Source organism: Camellia sinensis, chromosome 6 (assembly GCF_055761805.1).
Source record: "Camellia sinensis isolate YWXY chromosome 6, ASM5576180v1, whole genome shotgun sequence".
Taxonomy (NCBI): Eukaryota; Viridiplantae; Streptophyta; class Magnoliopsida; order Ericales; family Theaceae; genus Camellia; species Camellia sinensis.
In genome coordinates this window covers 170,542,853-170,566,571 of record NC_138966.1, presented here as the reverse complement: position 1 = coordinate 170,566,571, position 23,719 = coordinate 170,542,853, and the positions used below count along the sequence as shown (strand labels likewise).

Below are 23,719 nucleotides of genomic sequence, written 5' to 3'. Positions count from 1 at the left end.
TAAACCGAGATTATTGCTTAACACTTGTTGAAATTTGTGGACAATTTACAAGTTGAAGTTAAGCCGAAATCATTGTTTAACACTTGTTGAAATTTGTAGACAATTTACAAGTTAAGTTAAACCGAGATTATTGTTTAACACTTGTTGAAATTTGTGGACAATTTACAAGTTAAGTTAAACCGAAATCATTGTTTAACACTTGTTGAAATTTGTGGACAATTTACAAGTTAAGTTAAACCGAAATCATTGTTTAACACTTGTTGAAATTTATGGACAATTTACAAGTTAAATTAAACAGAAGTCATTGTTTAACACTCGTTGAAATTTGTGAACAATTTACAAGTTGAGTTAAACTAGTATGATGTTCAACACTTGTTAAAAGTTTACAAGTTAAGATTAAAACCAAGAAGTTTGTCTATCCGAGGTAATGTCACCCCGAGAAGATTGTGTAAAGAAGGAAAAGTATGTAAAAGACATGCAGAATATTCTAAGTATAGAATCATGCAGAGGCAATAAAGAGAAGACAAGAGTGCAAGCACTTAGAAAAGAAAAGTTGTATTAGCATTTATCAAGAAAAGGGCACGTCGGCCATACAAAAAGCTTACATTGTTCCAAAAGATAAAGAAGAAACAAAATACAAGTAAGCAAAAGAAAAACATAAAGTTAAGACTCCTCTCCACCAGTTGGTTGAATTTGAAGATCAGATGATTGTTGAGAAGACATCTCAGCAGCTTTATCCGCCGCGACCTCAGTGTCAATTTCTGCAAGAGTGTCATCAAGGTTCTTATCAGCTAGGGTGGCATCGGCTGATTCCTTCACATAAGCAGCATATTTGTTAACCTTATCGCCTTCTTCATCTTGAGTCAAGTCTAGGACTTGCTCATTCTAAAGAGGGGACTTGGCCCCATCAGCATCTTTGATTTTCTTACCAAAGCCTCATCGTCTTCCTCATCACCATCCTCAGACTCAGATTCGCCGACGTCTTGACTTGGAGGTTGAGCTGGAGGGAATGGAAGAGGAATGGCATCAGCTTTCCTCAGTGGTGAGTCCTCTGGGACATTGAGTTTCTTTAGAAAGGACATCCAACCAAGGGTGAAACCCTTGTTGCATGCCTCCTTCACCTATTGTTCGTAGGCATCTGTGACGTCGGCCATGCCTTGGGTATACGCCTTCTCGTTGACATCTTTTATTTCAACTTCTTTTGTGGCCAGTGCCTTCTGAAGCTCCTTTTCGGGTTGTACCATTCTTTTCTCGGCTTCTCTCTTCTGAGACTCAGCCACTTTCCTAATAGCCTCAGCAGCCTCAGTCTTCTCTTCGGCATTGGTCTGAGCTTTGATTGCAGCCTCGGCTTGGTCCTCCAATTTTTTCATCTTTGATTGAAGACCTTTGTTGGTCTTTTGAAGAGAAGATAACTCCTTCTTCATCTCGGCCAACTTCTCCCGATTTTCAAAAGACTGAATTGAAAAGGAATGAGCATGCTGAATAGCCTGAAAGTAAACAGAGCGAAAGTTATTAGAAAATTTTCTAAGTATGAAAAAGAAAAAGTGCCAAATAGAAGACATTTACCTGAACGGAGTGCTGAAGCATTAGAGCGTAGTTCTCATACTCACTGTACTGGGCGTTTCGCTCCAGATCGCCTGGAAGAAGCAGAGCGGTACTACGTGCAACGCCGACGTTGATATCATCGGCACTATCACTTGCCATGACAGGCTTGTCTTACAGAGTAATAGTGGGGGCCCAGGGGGTATCAGGCTTTTTTGATCTCGAAGTTATTGCAGAAGAAGACCTCGACTTTTTTGGTTTTTGGGATTCTGGTGATTGGGACTCAGAGCGCCTCTTCCCAGCGAAAGGCTAAGATTTATCACTCTCAACCAACTTTGAGATAGGCAAGGTGTCTTCAGATTCAACCTGAGCTACCTTAGCCTTTGGTTGAGCCTTCTTTATTCTTTTCGGCTTCGGTGACGGTTGGGTTTGTGCTGGTTGATTGTCAATAGATGATGGAATGCTGGCCAGAAGATCTTTTGCAACTGGTTTTGGGCGACCCATCTCGGCAGTAGAAACTGTTCGGTGTCAGCGACGGCGCTATGATATTGGAACCAAGTATGGAGCTGAAGTTAACGGTTGCTCGGCTGGATCAGAGGTTGACCCCTGGTTTGTCCAAGATGTGGATGCGGTCTGTGGCGTTGTGGCAGATGGTGGAGAAAGGTTTTTTTTCTTCCTCCTAGGGACGTCGAGCAAAGCGGACCTGTATGTTGGAATAAAGTTGAGGAGCAGAGGCGCCTTTCGTTTGTGAATTGACAAGTTCAGAAGTTTTTTCAAATCCTTGCTGGGATAGAAGGATTGGCGAAAATTCTTTGGAGGTTGAGGAAGAACTACAAAAGATAAAAACAGCATAGACATTTGAACAAGAATAATGAAAACTTTATGCAAGAAGATAAAAAGAAACTTATGAATGGTGGCCCTTACCAGCTCCTTCCCCCAAAACAGTGCGGCTTAAAGGATAAAGATGGAGTTCGTCGTTTGGCTGAAACTCCCAATTGCCCGAGACAATGAAGTAAGCGTCTCCAGCTCCCTTGTTAGAGTCTGAGAGGTCGGCTACGATTTTATATTCCGTGGATCTCGGCTTAAGGTAATAGACATAGTCCGTGTCTTTTCTATGACGACACGTGGTATAATAGTATTGGAAGTCGGCAAGTGTAATCCTGGCATTCTCTTGTTTAACTAAGGCTATAGTACCAATAATAACTCGGTAAGAATTGATGGCAAGTTAACTACAGGGAAGGGCATGGAGTGATCAGTAGGCATGATGGAGTCATCATCCCCAGCCAACCTCAGATTGACATCGGCTGGGATTCAAACTCTTGCCTAAAAAAGTCTAGCTTAAAAGGGGTGTCTACCCGATATTGAGATAACTAAAGGTATTGGATTTTAAAAAGAAGATGTTTCAAAAAGGATTATTGGGACCTCAGCAAAAAAAACTAGGTTTGAACTGGTACAAAAATTTGTAAGGGATGTTTTAGTTTTTCCTAAATAAAGGGTTCTACAGACAAATCCCAAACCTAAAAAACTATGGAGATGAAAATCAAAGGCACAGATCTGGAAAAGACACAAAAAACAGAAAACAAAGGCGAAGTTTCAGAATCAAGAACAGAGATGGATTATCAAAAACATGAAGAATACAAAGGGTTGAAGGCCAAGAACAATGGCAAGACGTGCAAGAAAACTATAAACAGTACATGTATTCAAGACATAAGCAAAAAGTAAAATCAAACACATTCAGATGAATGATTCACAAAATTAAATGTTTGAGCAAGGCAGTAATAACAAGAAATTCCAGAAAAGATCAAGAACTGGAAAAAGAAGAAAACAGTTGCTTACCAGAAAATATGAAGCCGGTGTAAAGATCGCCGAAGTCAGACGACGGTCGTGAAGGCAACAAAATGGTACAAAACACGCTGAAAGGGGTGAACGGAATAAGTTTCAGAGCAAGGAAGCTTGAACAATGGTGGACTCGAGAAGAGAAAGTTAGAAAGAGAAAAAGTTTTCCAGAAACAAGAATAAAGTGAGAGGAAAAAATCGAAGAGGTGTTTTGTTAAAAATGAAAACAGCGGCAAAAAGTAATCAATACGCTTGGAAAAACGTATGCGTCAGACGGCGCACGTGAGAGAGAGACGGCTTACGGGCGCATCATAGGTACGAACCAGTAAGAAAGAAACGCGTGGCTAAAAATGGTTGAATTATGATGTATGGAAGCTCATACGCGTGAAAGGGTTCTTGAAGTTCTTGTTCTTCAACAAAGACATGTCGGCCAAAACAATGATCTCAGCTGAGATACTAAAAACCGACGTACTGGAAAAACGGAATGATATAGGTTCCATCACCTCAGAATGCCGAGGTAATAGAACCTAGGGGGCAGTTGTGGGGATATATTTTTGAGTACCGACACATGACAAGGTGACGCCGACATGTCAGCCGAGGTGCCACGTGTCAGGGTCATAACGCCGAGGTGATCTCGGTCAAGCCGAGGTTATCTCCGAAGATATCGGAATCCGATATAAGCGGATAAGAAATAAGGGACCAGAGTCCTAGAATAAAGAGGAGACTTAGCCAAGACAAGGATAAAGCTCTTAGGGAGTTTATCTTTTGAGGAGTCCAAAGTAAGTACTGAACAGGAATTCATAGAAGTCAGGCTTCTAATGGGATTTAGATTGAGGTAACTATAAAAGAGAGGCACCCCCGTGGGTCTAAGGTACGCAATCTTATGCTTTGAGCATTGAGTTTAGCATTATTAATTATCTTTGAGAGATATACTGACTTGATTGTCGGAGTGCCCCTGGGTGGACGAATCACCGCCGGAATCTTCTCTTTCTGTTGCAGGTCAGCCAGGTGCCATCTATTCTGCCGGTGCTCTCCAGCTGGTTACTAAGCGGGCAGTGTGGTCAGAAAATCACCCACACACAAAAGTATTATTATTATTATATTTTTAGGGACAAAATTAGATATTTAATGATAAATTATCATCCTTTCGAGAACACACACAAAAAAAATAAATAAATAAATAATTGTTCCCAAAAATGCATTATTACCAACATTTCTAAAATTTTACCACTAAAAATTATTTTTTTAACTTTTTAAAACCATCTTTTATTGACTGTCCAAGCGACGACAAGAATTGATTCTCAAATATTTTTTGTAACAAAATTTTTATTTTTAGAAATAAAAAATTTAATTCTTAAAACTCTTATAATAGTTGTTGTGGAGATATATTTTCTGAGTACCAACACGTGGCCAAGGTGACGCCGACGTGTCAGCCGAGGTGCCACGTGTCCTGGTTGTTATGCCGAGGTCATCTCGGATAGGCCGAGGTTACCTCCGAAGATATCGGAATCCAAGATAAACGGATGAGGGGCAAGAGTCCTAGAATGAGAGAAGACTTCAGTTTGTATTAAGATATGACTCTTAGAGAGTTTATCCTAATCTTATTGGGAATCTAAGATTAGCAGTAATCCTGAGTCCATAGAAGTTAGGCTTCTATTGGGACTAGGTTTATGTTGGCTATAAAAGAGAGGCACCCCCATGGGTCTAAGGTTTGCTTTCGATACTCAAGCTTGTGAGTTTAACACTTGATTTATCTTTGAGAGATATACTAACTTGATCGTCGGAGTGCCCCCGGGTGGACGAACCACCGCTGGAATCTTCTCTTTCTGTTGCAGGTCAGCCAGGTGCCATTTATTCTGCCGGTGCTCTCCAGCTGGTTACTAAGCGGGCAGTGTGGTCAGAAAATCACTCACACAGTTGGGTTTTGTTTGGGAGAGAGAGAAGTGAGAGATAGAGAGAGTGAAACCCATCGAATGAAGTCCAACAAGACACTAACTTCAAATACAAAACATGGGCTTGACCAAGCCTATATTTATGTGGGACATCGAATGACCATGACAGAAGCGCTAGGTCATGCCATCCTGTGATTTAAATCATTGGGTTTGTCCCAGGGATTTATTTGGTGGTTTGGGATTACTTAAAATGATCCAAAGAAAATAAATTGGGCGTTGTCTTCGTTTGGGAATAATTTTTGGACAACTCACTAAAGAGTCTTCTTTGAAAAAGATGTGGTCTATTTAGTTCTATAATCTTTTGTTTATATTCAAAAAATCCTGTAACGTTTTTCTTCTTTTCTGTCTTTGTTTTTCTTTGCCTCTTTCTCTTTCTGATTTCTGGCGATCGTCGACGGGCAACCACGTCTTGCTTCTTCTCTTTCTCTTTCTCTTTCTCTTTTTGATATATAGTCACCAGCGATCGACAGCTACTATTGATTGGGGTTCACCAGCAACTACTGACCACCGACTCCTTACTTCACCCTCACCGACGGTGAAGAAGATATATTTCCGACGAAGAAAATGAATAGATCTAAGTGGATCTACATCAAATCCGGCTAGATTTAAACAAAAAATAATTGCCAGAGTATAATCCTTTCTCTATACCTGCCTCTCTCCTTCGATCTCTTAATTTTTCTACATTTTCTGTGCTATACACTTCTCTTTTCCTGTTTTAATGAAGAAAATTTTCAAGGTTTGAATAAGTTGTTTTCGCGTTTTAGTTACAGGTGGTGAAAATTATAAAATTTTGCAATTTCAATATTTTGGTGCTGGAATGAATCATGGTTTAAAATGGCAAAATTTTGTAATTTCATAATATTTTTTAGAATTGTAAATTTTTACAGTTTCATAACATGTTTTTAAGTTTGATTAATAAGGATAAATGCTTAATAGATTTTTGCTTTGAAACTGTAACATTTTACAGTTTCAAAACTTACCCTTCAGTTAGATCAATATTGGATATTATTTGCTTACACCCTAAAAAAATTGAAAAATAACATATTTTTCTCATTGTTACTGTTTTTTGTCGTTACATTTTTTTTTTAATTTACCAATATTTAGCACATTTGCTATATTTTTTCGTTTTAATTTCTCCATTTATTCTTCTTCTTTTTTTCCGGCAATATTCTAGACATTCCGGTGAGTCTCCAACGATGTTCTTAACGTCCAGCGAACATTCTAGACATTTCGATGATTTCTATTGACGTTCAAAACACTCTGGTGAACTTCCAGCAATACTCTGATGACTTCCCGGTGATGTTGAACATTACGACAAGTCTTTAGTGACTATCTGATGGAAGTATAATGGTAGTGGGATATAACACCGTCTATAAATTTAAAAATTAAAAATTAAAAAATTTAATAACAATTTAAAATATATAGGACTAAAGTCCCTTAACATTTTCATAAAGATTTTTTTATTATTATTAGCTAAGGTCCCTCAACATTTTCATAAGAAAATTTGACTTAGTGAAATTTTGGCCAACTCAGAGAAATTTTCTCTGTGAAAATTGAAATTTCTCTGAGTCGGACAAAATTTCGCTAAGTGTAATTTTTTCTGTGAAAATTTTGAAGGATATTAACTACTATGAAAATATTATATATCTTTTATCTTATAAAATCTTAATATTAGAGATCTTAAAAAAAAAAAAAAAAAAAAAATTGTAATTTTGTAAGAGAAAAAGTAAAATAATTATAATTTGAACTTGACATTTTATCTTATTGAATTTTTAATCTCTTTTATCTTTTAGGGTAAATTACAAATACACTCCCTAAGGTTTGCTTAAAATACGACTTGTCTCATGTGGTTTGGAAAATTACAAATACCTCAATGTCAGAATTTTTTATTAACAAAATTAATTGAAAAAGTGAAATTTCTAACTATTCACTTATACAATAATAAAATTATCTGAATTATTAATTGAAATAAAATTTTAACATTATTAAAAACTGTTAATTAACTTGATGATTTATTAATAAAAGGATCTATTTTTTATGAAATTAGAAATCTTTGGAGACATAATGTAATTTTTCAAATCACAGGGATAATTTGTAATTTAAGTAAATATCAGAGGATGTATTTATAATTTACCCTATCTTTTAATAGACTAATTTAGTTCCAAATATCTTGATAAACATAACAGATTTACATACAGTCTTAGTCCCGAGTAGATGGTTCACACTAGTTCTTTTGTAATATTAATTGCTCAAATTTGACCACCACTCACAAACCTCATTGATGCATTTAGGTTGGACGTTTTTGGTTGAATTTAAATTTATTTTAAATTTGTGTTGTGAACAAATCTGTACCTTTAATTTGTGAAAAAAATTATTAACGTAGCACCATTTGATTTGGACTGAAACTAATTTGATCTCCTCTGAATATATTTGTCATGATATGTGAGGTCTTTATTATTTCTTACGGACTGACAAAATAAATAAATTAATTAATGAAATCGATAATTGAGACGATTTTGTCTCTACACATTAAAATGTATTTTAATTTCTTGTAGAGTAGTTTATAGTGCATCAGATCCGGATCATCCATATGTGTCGATCCAATGACAATGCATTGGAGTTTGTTATTTTTGTGGTTCTTAGCTTTATTCTATTATAATTTTGAATTTTTTATTTAAAATAAAATATATTTTATTTTACATACGTTTTTTTATATTTATTTATAACTATTTTACAAATATATTCATTACGATCTATCAAATAAAACTCGTTTATACAATAATTTTAAAAAATAAACTATTTAAATAATTGAAATAAGATTCATGGTGAGACTCGTAAAGCTAAAGAACATCCTCATATTTTGATTTATAAATGAAAAAAAAAAAAAAACCAACTTATTATTTTTATAAAATTGCTAAATGACGTAAGAAAATCTAGATCCATTTGACAACATTACTCAATTCATAACCAATAATTCTAGGAATTATGAAAAAATTATTCATAATTCTATTATGATGTAAATTTAAAATTAGGACAATTTTTAATTATGTAAGTACATACCATATGCATTTGTATAAATTCTTACAAATATATGTAAATTATCTCAGAAAATTACGTAAATTTTTATAAACATACGTAACTCATAAAAATTTGAGAAATCATAACTAATATATATTTGTGAGAATTTACACGATTTTATGAGATAACTTATGTATATTTATGAAAATTTATGCAAGTACATATGATATGCACCTTGTATACCTAAACACTTTCCAATTAATATGTTGTGAACTATAATTAAAATGAATTTTGTTCACATTTAAATTACAAATAAAATTTTGAACACTTACAAACAATAGGGAGTGTAAGGACAAATTAACATTGGAACCACAAAGGTTAGCACATACTAGCCATTCTGTGGTCAGAACCAACCACGTACCATTTCGTACAAATCTTGCTGAAATGCTAAGACCCTCCTAGGCCCACCACGTACTCAAAGTTAGAGCTTGAGTCTGTTCTCCGGACCAGCTCTTGCCAGATTCACGTGCATGTCCCATGCAAACTTTTTTGTAATTTTTTATTTTTTTTTCTCTTCACAGAGAGAAGTGATCTGCATTGGCGTCTTCTATAGTTTTTTATCTATATAAATCCTGTCTGGTCTACTCATACTATTGTGTTAGATGCAAAAATGAAGCTGTTACATTTAACTTTTCAAGTTCTACTCCTAGTGCTAGCCTTGTTTTCTTCTAAGGTTTATACATCAAACCTTACTAGAGGCAATGGATTGGATGAAAGAAAAGTGGATTGTGGGCATGTAGAGTGTGGAAGTCATAATGTTGGTGATGATTATGGTGGTGGTGGAGGTGCACCTGGAGTCAATCCGGGGGTGGTGGTAGGCAGTGGTGGTGGTGGTGCGGAAGGAGGTGACAATGGTAAAAATTATGGTGGTTATGGAGGTGGTGAAGAAGGCGGTGGTGGTGAGTCAGCAGGTGGAACGACTGGCTTAGTACCTGGCGCCAACCCTGGTGGTGGTGTTGGCGGTGGGGGTGGAGATGATGATAGAGACTGCCATGGCGCAAGAAGATCGAATGACGGTAGTCAAAGAAGGAATGGTGGTAGAAGGAATGGAGACAGATCTATTGGAGGCGGTGGTAGAGGCAACGATGGAAATAACAGAGATTGTGGAGGCGGCAATGGTGATTGTGTGGGAGGGGGTGGTGGGGGAGGTAATGGAGGGATTGGTGGAGGAGGTGGTGGTGGTGGTGGTGGTGGAGGAGGAGGAGGAGGTGGTGGTGGCAGTGGCGGCGGTGGCAGAGGAGGAGGATATGGATGGGGAGGTGGGTTTGGAGGTGGAGGTGGAGGTGGAGGAGGTGGTGGAGGGGGTGGTTTTGGATTTGGCAGGGGTGGTGGTCATGGCCGCTAAGAACAAAGAAGCTTAATTTACTTTTGTTATGTGTGCTTACTTCATTTCATCCATTAAAATAAAATTGACTCTGTTTTGCCAGCAAAAATTATTTTTGCCAAACATGTCTAGAGATGTGAAATTATCACTGTTTAATCCCAAATTTGTTTGATGTCAAAACAAACAAATTTAAAAATTAAAAATAAATTTGACGGAAGTATAATGGTAGTGGGATATAACACCGTCTATAAATTTAAAAATTAAAAATAAAAAAGTTTAATAACAATTTAAAATATATAGGACTAAAGTCCCTCAACATTTTCATAAAGAATTTTTTTATTATTAGCTAAGGTCTCTTAACATTTTCATAAGAAAATTTGACTTAGAGAAATTTTGGCCAACTCAGAGAAATTTTCTCTGTGAAAATTGAAATTTTTCTGAGTCAGATAAAATTTCGCTAAGTGTAATTTTTTCTGTGAAAATTTTGAAGGATATTAACTACTATGAAAATATTATATATCTTTTATCTTATAAAATCTTAATATCAGATATCTTAAAAAAAAAAATTGTAATTTTGTAAGAGAAAAAGTAAAATAATTATAATTTGAACTTGACATTTTATCTTATTGAATTTTTAACCTCTTTTATCTTTTAGGGTAAATTACAAGTACACCCCCTAAGGTTTGCTTAAAATACGAATTGCCTCCTGTTGTTTGGAAAACTACAAATACCTCAATGTTAGAATTTTTTATTAACAAAATTAATTGAAAAGGTGAAATTTCTAACTGTTCACTTATACAATAATAAAATTATCTAAATTATTAATTGAAATAAAATTTTAATATTATTAAAAACTGTTAATTAACTTGAAGATTTATTAATAAAAGGATCTATATGTTATGAAATTAGAAATCTTTGGGGACATAATGTAATTTCTAAAATCACAGGAATAATTTGTAATTTAAGTAAATCTCAGATGATGTATTTATAATTTACCCTATCTTTTAATAGACTAATTTAGTTCCAAATATCTTAATAAACATAACAGATTTGCATACAGTCTTAGTCCCGAGTAGATGGTTCACACTAGTCCTTTTGTAATATTAATTGCTCAAATTTGACCCCAACTCACAAACCTCATTGATGCATTTAGGTTGGACGTTTTTGGTTGAACGGAAATGATTGGTAGCTTGTATAAAATGGCTCGATTTTGGCTCGAATTTGAATTCGAAGACCGAGACAGAGGAGAAAGAGGGAGAGAAGAGAGGAGGAGAGAGGGAGAAAGAGAGAGGAGGAGAGGAGATCGTCGCAGCACCACCGCCGTCACCTCCGGCCCCGCCTCTGCCTCCTTCTCTCCCTGTGATTATGCCCCTTCCAGTCCTCCTCCTTCTTCCTCCTCCTCCTCCTCCTCCTTCCTTCTCTTCTCCTTCTCTTCTTCTCCACCCTTCTTCTTCTTCCTTTTGCAACAAAAACACAGGAAAAAAAAAAAAAAGACAGAGCCAAATTCGAGCCAAACTCTTTCGAGCTACGTAGCAAGGTCGTTGGTTGAATTTAAATTTATTTTAAATTTGTGTTGTGAACAAATCTGTACCTTTAATTTGTGAAAAAAATTATTAACGTAGCACCATTTGATTTGGACTGAAACTAATTTGATCTCCTCTGAATATATTTGTCATGATATGTGAGGTCTTTATTATTTCTTACGGACTGACAAAATAAATAAATTAATTAATGAAGTCAATAATTCAGACGATTTTGTCTATACACATTAAAATGTATTTTAATTTCTTGTAGAGTAGTTTATAATGCATCAGATCCGGATCATCCATATGTGTCGATCCAATGACAATGCATTGGAGTTTGTTATTTTTGTGGTTCTTAGCTTTATTCTATTATAATTTTGAATTTTTTATTTAAAATAAAATATATTTTTTATTTTACATACGTTTTTTTTTTATATTTATTTATAACTATTTTACAAATATACTCATTACGATCTATCAAATAAAACTCGTTTATACAATAATTTTAAAAAATAAACAATTTGAATAATTGAAATAAGATTCATGGTGAGACTCGTAAAGCTAAAGAACATCCTCCTATTTTGATTTATAAATGAAAAAAAAACCAACTTTTTATTTTTATAAAATTACTAAATGACGTAAGAAAATCTAGATCCATTTGACAACATTACTCAATTCATAACCAATAATTCTAGGAACTATGAAAAAATTATTCATAATTCTATTATGATGTAAATTTAAAATTAGGACAATTTTTAATTATGCAAGTACATACCATATGCATTTGTATAAATTCTTACAAATATATGTAAATTATCTTAGAAAATTACGTAAGTTTTTACAAACATACGTAAGTAATTCATAAAAATTTGAGAAATCATAACTTATATATAGTTGTGAGAATTTACACGATTTTGTGAGATAACTTATGTATATTTATAAAAATTTATGCAAGTACATATGATATGCACCTTGTATACCTAAACACTTTCCAATTAATATGTTGTGAACTATAATTAAAATGAATTTTGTTCACATTTAAATTACAAATAAAATTTTGAACACTTATTAGTAGCATTTTACACAACTGATTCAGAAAACAATACAAACAATATGGAGTGTGAGGACAAATTAACATTGGAACCACAAAGGTTAGCACATACTAGCCATTCTGTGGTCAGAACCAACCACGTACCATTTCGTACAAATCTTGCTGAAATGCTAAGACCCTCCTAGGCCCACCACGTACTCAAAGTTAGAGCTTGAGTCTGTTCTCTGGACCAGCTCTTGCCAGATTCACGTGCATGCCCCATGCAAACTTTTTTGTAATTTTTTATTTTTTTTCTCTTCACACAGAGAAGTGATCTGCATTGGCGTCTTCTATAGTTTTTTATCTATATAAATCCTGTCTGGTCTACTCATACTATTGTGCTAGATGCAAAAATGAAGCTGTTACATTTAACTTTTCAAGTTCTACTCCTAGTGCTAGCTAGGGGTGTCCGCGGTTCGGTTTAGGACGGTTTGCGGTTCGGTTTGGACCCGCCCGCATCTATGCGGTTTGAGAAAAAATCAACCCGCAACCGCCCGCAATGCGGTTTGCGGTTTGTGCGGATAGGGTTCGCGGGTGTGCGGGCGGTTGCGGGCGGTTTGCGGATTGAACTTTTTTTCCAAAAAATTATTTTTAAACCTTTTTTTTCTCCCATTTTGTCAATCTTTATTTTGAACCTTTTTTCTCATATTTTCTAAAATACTCCAACATTAATAATTAATGAACTAAAACTTATAAAAAAAAACTTATAAAATAAAAAACACAACAAATTCAATTCATAACCTAAACAAATCATTCAAAATCTACATTCTATCATTAACTTGCATTCATCCTATCCTACATTCATCATTCATAATCCAAATAAGAAAATCCTACATTAAAAATTAAACATTCATCCATCCTAACCCAAAAAAAAAAGAAAAAAAAAGAATAATTCTTCATTAGCTTACATTCATCCAAAATGCCAAAAAAAAATAAAAATGCATTAAGTTACATTCATCCAAAACCAAAACGCAATTAAAAAAAAAAATTTGTCAAACTTAAACTTCATTCAATACAAACCCACGAAATAAAATTGAAACACTTCTAAAATATCAAACTTCATCTTCATGAATCATATCCAATTCAACTTTAACAAATTCCAATTCCATGCATTTGGTTGATGAACCCTACACAAACAAATTGAAAAAATATAAACTTTAATCTTCAATTATAAATAGTAAGAACTGAAAAAATAAACAAATGTCTATATATTGGAAGTACCACACAAATAATTTCATATAATCTTCATTCACTCGTAAAGTTTTTCATTATTTGTTGGAAGTACCACACAAATAATATCACATGATATTTTGATATCTTATTTTATGAAATTATTCTATTTGATATTAGGAACATTTCATTTTTATTTATTTTTTTCGTTCATGCATTTGGAATGCATTCTCAAATAATTATTATTTCAAGAGAAAAAAGCTTCGAAAATTTAAAAAACAATGACAATGCCTATCTCTAATGCAAAGACATCAATTCCCAAAGGTAGTGTTCAATCTCTAGAATGGAGTGGAATGGAATGATCATTCCATCAAATACTTCATCAAGAATATGATTCTATCCAAGAAATTGACAAAAATAGCAAGGAAAAAAAAAATCTGAATTAATCAAAAATCTGAACACAAAAACAAAAACAAAAATTAATCAAAAATTAAACAGATTCAAACAAACAGATTTAATAGATTCCAAAAATTAATCAAAAATTAATCAAAAATTAATCAAAAATAGATTCCAAAAACAAACAGATTTAATCAAAAATTAAACAGATTCCAAAAATTAACCAAAAACAAACAGATTCAATAGATTTAAATAAAACAAACAGATTCCAAAAATTAAATAATCTGAATTCCAAAAATTAATAAACTAAGATCAAATCAGAGATGAGATATCAGATTCACCTGTGATGTGAAGTAGATCGGCTGTGCAGTGTTCAAAATCGGTTGTGCGATGATGAAAAAAATCAGAGATCACCTGCGAAGAGTAGATCGGAGATGAAAAAAAATCATAGATGAAAAAAATCTGTTCCTTTTCTGTTGTTCATCCACGATCGAGAGAGAGAGAGAGAGAGAGAGAGAGAGAGAGATTGAGAGAGAGAGCTCACCTTTGAAGCAGATCGGCTGTGCGATGATAAAAAAATTCAGAGATCACCTGCTAGATCACCTGTGAAGTAGATCGGAGTCGGAGATGAAAAAAATCAGTTTTCTATTGTTCATCCACAACAAATCAACGATCGGACAACAAATCAACGATCGGGAGAGAGAGAGACAGAGATTGAGAGAAATAGAGTTCACCTGTGAATGAATGAAGTAGATCGGCTGAGAAGGAGAGTGATCGATCGCCGATCGGTCTGTGTGTGCACACTGCTGAACCGAGGAGAAGAGAGTGAGGAAGAGAGTGAGATGTGACTCAGAGAGAGAGTGAGTGAGTGAGGAGGAGGAGATGCCGATTAGGATTAGATATTAGGGTTTTTTTTTCCTTTTGTTTTGTTATATGAGTGAGTTGGTGAGTGAAAGAAATATGGACGGTTAGATTTGGTTTGGAAGGGAAAAAAAAAAAAAATTAAATTAAATGCGGGCGGGTTGGGCGGGTGCGGTTCAAACCCGCAACCCGCCCGCAACCCGAAATTCATATAAAATCCAAACCGCACCCTACCCTAATGTGTTTGCGAAACCGCCCACATGCGTGCGGTTCGGTTCGGGTAGGGCGGTTTGGGCGGGTCGGATTTTGTGAGATAACTTATGTATATTTATAAAAATTTATGCAAGTACATATGATATGCACCTTGTATACCTAAACACTTTCCAATTAATATGTTGTGAACTATAATTAAAATGAATTTTGTTCACATTTAAATTACAAATAAAATTTTGAACACTTATTAGTAGCATTTTACACAACTGATTCAGAAAACAATACAAACAATATGGAGTGTGAGGACAAATTAACATTGGAACCACAAAGGTTAGCACATACTAGCCATTCTGTGGTCAGAACCAACCACGTACCATTTCGTACAAATCTTGCTGAAATGCTAAGACCCTCCTAGGCCCACCACGTACTCAAAGTTAGAGCTTGAGTCTGTTCTCTGGACCAGCTCTTGCCAGATTCACGTGCATGCCCCATGCAAACTTTTTTGTAATTTTTTATTTTTTTTCTCTTCACACAGAGAAGTGATCTGCATTGGCGTCTTCTATAGTTTTTTATCTATATAAATCCTGTCTGGTCTACTCATACTATTGTGCTAGATGCAAAAATGAAGCTGTTACATTTAACTTTTCAAGTTCTACTCCTAGTGCTAGCCTTGTTTTCTTCTAAGGTTTATACATCAAACCTTACTAGAGGCAATGGATTGGATGAAAGAAAAGTGGATTGTGGGCATGTAGAGTGTGGAAGTCACAATGTTGGTGATGATTATGGTGGTGGTGGAGGTGCACCTGGAGTCAATCCGGGGGTGGTGGTAGGCAGTGGTGGTGGTGGTGCGGAAGGAGGTGACAATGGTAAAAATTATGGTGGTTATGGAGGTGGTGAAGAAGGCGGTGGTGGTGAGTCAGCAGGTGGAACGACTGGCTTAGTACCTGGCGCCAACCCTGGTGGTGGTGTTGGCGGTGGGGGTGGAGATGATGATAGAGCCTGCCATGGTGCAAGAAGATCGAATGACGGTAGTCAAAGAAGGAATGGTGGTAGAAGGAATGGAGACAGATCTATTGGAGGCGGTGGTAGAGGCAACGATGGAAATAACAGAGATTGTGGAGGCGGCAATGGTGATTGTGTGGGAGGGGGTGGTGGGGGAGGTAATGGAGGGATTGGTGGAGGAGGTGGAGGTGGTGGTGGTGGTGGTGGTGGTGGTGGAGGAGGAGGAGGAGGTGGTGGTGGCAGTGGCGGCGGTGGCAGAGGAGGAGGATATGGATGGGGAGGTGGGTTTGGAGGTGGAGGTGGAGGTGGAGGAGGTGGTGGAGGGGGTGGTTTTGGATTTGGCAGGGGTGGTGGTCATGGCCGCTAAGAACAAAGAAGCTTAATTTACTTTTGTTATGTGTGCTTACTTCATTTCATCCATTAAAATAAAATTGACTCTGTTTTGCCAGCAAAAATTATTTTTGCCAAACATGTCTAGAGATGTGAAATTATCACTGTTTAATCCCAAATTTGTTTGATGTCAAAACAAATTTTAACTCAAAACTTGTTCTCAATTGAATCCTTTTTTTTTTTTATCAGCAAAAGAGAATCTTTATTGATGGAAAAACATAACAAGTATGATACTTACATCAGTAAAGAAGACATTGGTAGCACCAAGAGCTCATACTTACATCAGTAAAGAAGACATTGGTAGCACCAAGAGCTCAGATACAAGAAAACATTAAGAAATACCCTTTTTTTGTTTTCACTCTATGAGCTTCAAGAGTTAAATTCGGACTAGCCATTATGTTTCTAAGTAATTTTTTTTATGTGTTTTTTTTCTTCTTCGGAGTAAGAGAACATTAAAATGAAAAATTTTGCACTGGAAAAAGCATACCTATATCCCGCAAAAAGGGTACACTGCAATAATGTTCTCATTTATAATTACAAGCGTTTGTATGATTTGTAATTTCAATGATCAAATATTTCAGTAATTATAGAAGTGAATTGTGATTAAATCGACAAGAAAACAAGGAAAAGAAATTAAGAAACGCAAGTGAAAGAGAGCATAAAAACTCACTTGACACATTAGAAACAAAGACCATGCATTCAAATTCAAAGAAACTTACAATGACTTAGAAACATAAGTTAATTCATAGCAAAAAAAAAAACAAGGGCTTCTGCTAATTACCATAACCAAAACACCAACAATAGACCTACTAGCAAAATAACCACAAATAAATGCATTATTAAAATTAAGAAAATCTAGGGTGTAACTCCACCCCCAACTCCACCTGCGCCACCACCTGCTGCACCACCTACACCTCCTACTCCACCAAGCCCACCTGCACCACCACCAAGCCCACCTGCGCCACCACCAAGTCCACCAGCACCACCACCGAGTCTGCCCGCACTGCCACCAAGCCCACCAGCACTACCTCCAAGTCCACTAATTCCACCGATGCCACCAAGCGGAATCACCCCAGCAGCACCACCAACCCCGGCTGCGCCGCCAACGCCAGCGAAGATGACACCACACTTTTTATCCTTGACACCCTTTCCTCTAGCTGCGCTGGCATTAGGCACATTCACAGCGTTAGTTTGCTCATCATTGACACTAGTTGTTTTGGTACTTGGCACAGTCCTTGCACTTGCATGAACTAGTATCAATGCAACCATAAACACTAGAACATACCCATTTGCCATCTCTCTCTCTCTCTCTCTCTCTCTCTCTCTGTAAAAGCAAGTGATCACAGTTAGCTTCTCACTCAGTGCTTGTGATCGTACATGGTGTGGTATTTATGGAGAGAGTGAAGGGTAGCGGACAGTTGCAGTATTAAACGGGTTGTAGTAAATGTATGTATGGCAATAAGAGAGTTATGAAAGACGGGCATGCATATGAGTACTAATATTGGTATAATACCAGTACATATGGTAAAATGTGAAAAAGTAAGGTGTGAGCACGGCTTGAGTTTGGTACGCTTGTAAAAAAATATTTATTTTTAATTTTGAGTAATATAAAAATTAATTAAATAGTTTAATTTATTAAGATCCAACTTATAATTAATATTTAACGCCAAAAACAAAGGTATAAATCAAAATTAAATGTCAATATATTAAATAACTTATAAATTATAATTTAATTTTAAAATTATATTAAGTATAAAACTAAAAATAAAAGAAAAACCTAGTGAAATGAGTTTTATTTTTAAAATAGAAAAAAATATTATTTCAACTAAATTACGGTACGGCTTGATTTGATTATATATTAGATATATCTGAGTACTTCAAAAATTAAGAAAAAAAATTAAATATACATTTTGTATACTTGATACATATGAAAAATATTATATAATATATCATACACTAATAAATACTTAATATAAATATAATATATTTTTCAAAATATCCATAGTCCATAGTGAAAAGAGACTTGGGTGTGAGAGTGTCTCGAGAATAGCACTTGCCTTTCAATTTCGTGATGCAGAGTTAGGTGAATCAAAAGAAGTGAAAATTTAAGATGTTACGTTAGTAAGTAATGTCTGTCAAGCCATTCTAGCCCAGGGTATGGGTGAATCAGCGGCCATGCAAAATCATGACTGACTGGCTTTTCTTGTGTGTGACTTGTGTAATTCAATGAACAATAATGACATATAAACAAAAATATATATATTTAAAATAAAATATATATATATCAAATTAATACTCATTTATTTCTAACTAAAGATACATGAAAATGATTTGTTATTTAAAATTGTCACCGACACATTATTATTATGGTGGATCCTTTTTATATATAAATATGAATTGATTATATGTTGTTAATATCTGATCATTTTATTTATGTATGAATATTTTACTTAATAAAATTTAAAAAATTAATAAATCAGATTATCGAGATATTTCCGGGAGAAGACCCACCAAGTCCAATAATATCTCCCTAGTTGGATACCCAACCAAAGAGAACTGTTTGGTAACGTTTACGTTTTTAGTTTGTATTTATAAAAATTTTATAAACTGATTTTTGTTTATTTTTTGAAAAACATAAACTACAAACACATTTGGTAATTGACAAAATGTTTAAAAACTTTAAAAATATAAAAAATAGTGAGAAATGGCAAGTGGTGGCAAGTGGCGACGGAAGACGATGGTGGAAAGTGGTAACGTTGGGTGGTGGGTAGCGGGTAGCTGGTGGTGGTGGGTGGGTGGGTGACGGTGGCGGGTGGTAGTGAGTGGATGGTGGTGGTGGTGGTGGTGGTGGTGGTGGCGGCGAGTGGTGTGTGGTGGTGGCAGGTGGGTGGCGGATGGCGGGTGGTAGTGGGTGGTGGCGGGTGGGTGGTGGTGGCAGGTAGGTGACAGGTGGTAGTGGTGGATGGGTGGGTGACGGCTGCTGGTGGTGGGTGGTGGTGGTGGTAGTGGTGGCGGTGGAGGTGGTAGTGGGTGGTGGGTGGTGGTGGCAGGTGGGTGGCGAATGGCGGGTCGGTGGCGGGTGGTGATGGTGGGTGACGGTGGCGGATGGTGGGTAGTAGCGAGTAGGTGGTGGTGGTGGTGGTGGTGGTAGTGGCGGGTGGTGGGTGGTGGTGGCAAGTGGGTGGCAGATAGCGGGTGGTGGTAGGTGGTGACAGGTAGGTGGCAAGTGGTGGTGGGTGGGTAGGTGGGTGGGTGACAGTGGCGAATGGTGGGTGGTGGGTGGTAGCGAGTAGGTGGTGGTGGTGGTGGGTGGTGGGTGGTGGTGGCCGGTGGGTGACAGGTGGTGGTGGCCGGTGGGTGACAAGTGGGTGGTGGCTGGTGGTGGTGGGTGGTTGGTGGTGGCGGGTGGTGGATGATGGTGGCAGGTGGGTGGTGAGTGGTGGTGGTGGCGGGCGGTGGATGGTAGTGACGAGTGGTGGGTGGTGGCAGGTGGATGGTAGGTGGGTGGTGGGTGGTGGTGGTGGTGGTGGCGGCAGCGAATGGGTGGCAAGTGGGTGGTGGTGGCGAAAGACGGTGGTGGAAAATAGTGGCGGGTGGTTGCTAGTATTGGGTGGTAAAAAAAAAAACTCAAAACGGAAATACATTTTTTGAGTTTACATTTTTTGACCAAATTTATAAACTGAGACCACTGACTTACAACTCAAAAATTTACTAAACAAGTTTTTATTTGAGTTTTTAAAATTTTTGTAAATATAAACAGAAAACTAAAAACGTAAGTGTTACCAAACGACACCAAACCCTTTAAAAAAATGTATTTCCATTTATTTTAAAATTAAATTTTCTTTCTCTTTCTTCCTAAGAGGAGAGAGAATGCAATTAATATAAACTAACAATTTTTTTCCTTTACAACTGACTAAATATGTTTATTTTTAAATTTTAGTTTAAAAATAACATAAACTAAACATCATATAAAAATATGTATTTTTTCACTTGTTTTCAAATTAAATTCTCTTTTTCTTCCATATCTTCAACAACCACCCTCCCCTTGAACAAGCTCCAGCCATTCAATCCCTTCCAAACTCTCCTTCTCTCTTCTCCAACTACTTGCTAAAAGTGTTCTCCTCTCTTTTTTTCTTTTTCAATAATTTGTTTTGACATATGTAAGGCAATTATATACCTGTAACCCTTGTAAATTACCTCTTGTGTTAATTTAGTATTTATAATTTTAATTATATTAAAAAAATTTACATTATGTCAATTTAATTGAACTATAGCATTTGTCAAGAAATTAGATAGAAATCAATGACAAATTAATTAATTAAAAAAATGAACTATTTCAAATTACACATCAATTCCTTAATTACTTTGAAAAGAACAAGTAAATTATTTTATCCTTTAATTTTAATTTAATTTTTAAAAAATCATTATCAATATTGTATCAATTTAATGTCATGGACAATATTTGGCTAACCTTCTTTTCATCATAAGCGACAACCCATGTGGCAGATCTAGATGCCACTACAACCAATAATTTCGCCCTTATGTTTTTCCTTCCTATTTTTAAATACCTGTCTATCTATGATCTAAACAGTCTTGGGGTAAAATCATTTTGAATAATGCTTGGGACCCCCTTTTGGGGATCACCCCTCACCCCCTTTGTCACGTGGTGGGTGGTGATTGGAGGAGCAGGAAAAAAAAGAAAAAGAAAATGAAAATGTAACCAATGAGAGAGAGAAGGGGTCAAAGGGGTGGGGGAAAAGGGGGGATGAATCATTGTTGAATCATTTTTTAAGAATGAATTAATTGTATTACTAAAAGTGTCATTATTATTTTCTTAGAGACGAAATTAGACATTTAATGATAAATTTTTATCATTTTGGAAACAAATATTTTGTTCCCATTTATTAGCGATATGTTTAAAATTTTATCACAAAAAGTAATTTTTTTGACTTTTTAAAATGATTTTTTTAGCAACAACAATAATTTGTTTTCAACAATTTTTTGTAAAAAAATTTTTGCTTTTAGAGATAAAAAAATTTAATCCGTAAATTTCTTATATGTTGCAATAGGTTTTGTTTGGTGAGATTTGGTTAAAACGCCCTCATAATAAAATTTTAGGCCAAGTTTGACATCCTCAAGAAAATTCAAAAAGCCAAAAAATCACTAAAAATACAAAAAAATTCATACTAGTTACCTCTTTTGGAGGGAAATCTTTGAATTGAGAGAAAAAAAAAGGGGGGGAAAAACAGCGCTGCACAGGTACGATGCAGCCACACATCCTAGTCAAAAAGTTACGTAGCACACTGTGTAGCCACACATGCCATTAAAAAAAAAAAAAAAAATTGAAAAGAGACAAAGTGTATTGCCAGTACTGCACTCTCTTGTCAGCGAGGGCAATTTCGTAATTTTATAATTTTATTCAATTTTTTAATACACATTTTTTTATAAAAAGTCAAAAAGTTAACCCAAACATCCATATTTTTTTTCTTAAGGCCTAGTTTGGGAAGATTGAAAAAAGACAAAAAGTCAAAAAATCACTATCCTATTTAAGTCACATCATCTTATTTAAGTCACATCACCTCTCTAATACATCACTTCAAACCCAATCCAAACCCAACCCATATTTCATAAAAAGTCAAAAAGTGCACTTATTTAGTCCAAAAAGATAAAAAGTGCATTTATTTAGGACACCCATTAAGGACAAGTACAAAAAAAAATTCTTAAAAAGTCCAACAAATATCACTATTATCAAAATATTAAACTTTAAAATAATATAACTTTTGATGTAGATGTCAATTTTTAATAAAATTAATATTTTTAGAATTTTCTCATCAAGATCTATCAAACAAGATCTATGAAATTCTTTTTTTTTTTTTAAATTATTACCGTTGAAATTGATGTAAACAGTAATATTAACATGTTACTCTGTTTGACAGTAACATGTTATTCTATCTTATAGTAACATGTTACTCTATTTGACAATTCCTATATTTGACAGTAATACGTTACTCTGTCTCACAGTAGAAAAAAAAAAAATTGATTTTGTTTTATCCTTACTCAATTATGTGTTTTCTCCTTAAGAAATTTATGAAGAAAAATAAATTGGATTGTCATTCTTACCAAATAAGAATCCAATAGAGGAATTTTGACTAAGGGGTTGTTTGGGATGAACTATATAAATGTACTTTTTGACTTTTTGACTAAAAAAGTAGAGGACAAAAAGATGTATATTTGGGATAACTTTTTAACTTTTTACGAAAAAAATATGTATTAAAATATTGTATCAACTAGCAAAATTACTTTGATACCCTTCTGAGCACTGACATCTTCCGTGCATGTCAATGACTGTGATGTGCTGCCGCACAGTGCACTGTGCATCAGTGTACTGTATCAATGCACTGTGCTGCACTATTTTGAATTTTTTTTTTTTTCACCAAAAAGTAACTGTTTGAAGGGAAGTGTAGTAAGGGCATCTATGTCATTTTACCTCTGTCCATTCATAATTTTATTTCCCTCCCAAACATGCGAATAGTGTTAATTTTTTTACTTTTTTGTGACTTTTTAACTTTTTTAAGAGATGTCGAACACCTACTAAAATTTCCCTTTTATTTGGGGAAGAGAAAAGAAAGAGAGAGGTAAAGTAAAAGTCTACTCATGATGTATAGATTACACAGTTATTGGGCATGGCATTGCAAGTTTAGCCCATCTAATGAAGTCCAACGGGACATTAGAGGTGTTTGGTGGGGCTTTTTTTAGCCAACTCATGGTTTCTAGCTTTTAAAAAATTATTTTGGACTAATTGGTTAAACTTGTTTCAAATAGCTTCTGATTCTAACAACTTATTTTAAGCCAAAAAAGCTGATTCTGAGAAGGTACCCACCTCTTGCTTCTGATTATCAACTTCGGCTGTAGACATGTTAATTCACGGTTATACTCTTAGATTTTTTTATTTTTTATTTTTTTAAAAATAGAAAAAAAAACCCAAATGGACTATAAAATATTATTATTATTTTTTATGAGAAATGCAAACAAATAGTGAATAATAAAAAATAAAAGTTAATTGAAAAAGTTACTTCACAGCTTATTTAACAAACACTACTCAACAACTTAAATTTATAATCCGACTGCTATACCAAACAGATTAACAGCTTCTGATTAAAGTCATAATCTATAATTTGTTAAACTATAATCTATAATCTGTTTTAATAGTTACACCAAGCAGGACCATTAACTTTAAGAGGCAAATTATCAACAAGTCCTATTTAAAAGAGGTGTGGCTTATTTAGTTTTATAATTTTTTTATTTATATTTAAAAGTTTTGTAGCGTTTTTCTTCTTCTTTG

General features: G+C 35.2%; 1 long non-coding RNA gene across 1 annotated transcript; it reads right to left on the bottom strand.

The window, feature by feature from the left end:
• Positions 1-12,751: 12,751 nt before the first annotated feature.
• LOC145792463 (uncharacterized) lies at positions 12,752-14,890 on the bottom strand. Its single transcript, XR_014331861.1, has 4 exons — positions 14,646-14,890; positions 14,456-14,514; positions 14,253-14,325; positions 12,752-13,472 (listed from the first exon to the last, which is right to left on the bottom strand). It is a non-coding gene; the product is annotated as an uncharacterized LOC145792463 (long non-coding RNA).
• Positions 14,891-23,719: the final 8,829 nt, after the last annotated feature.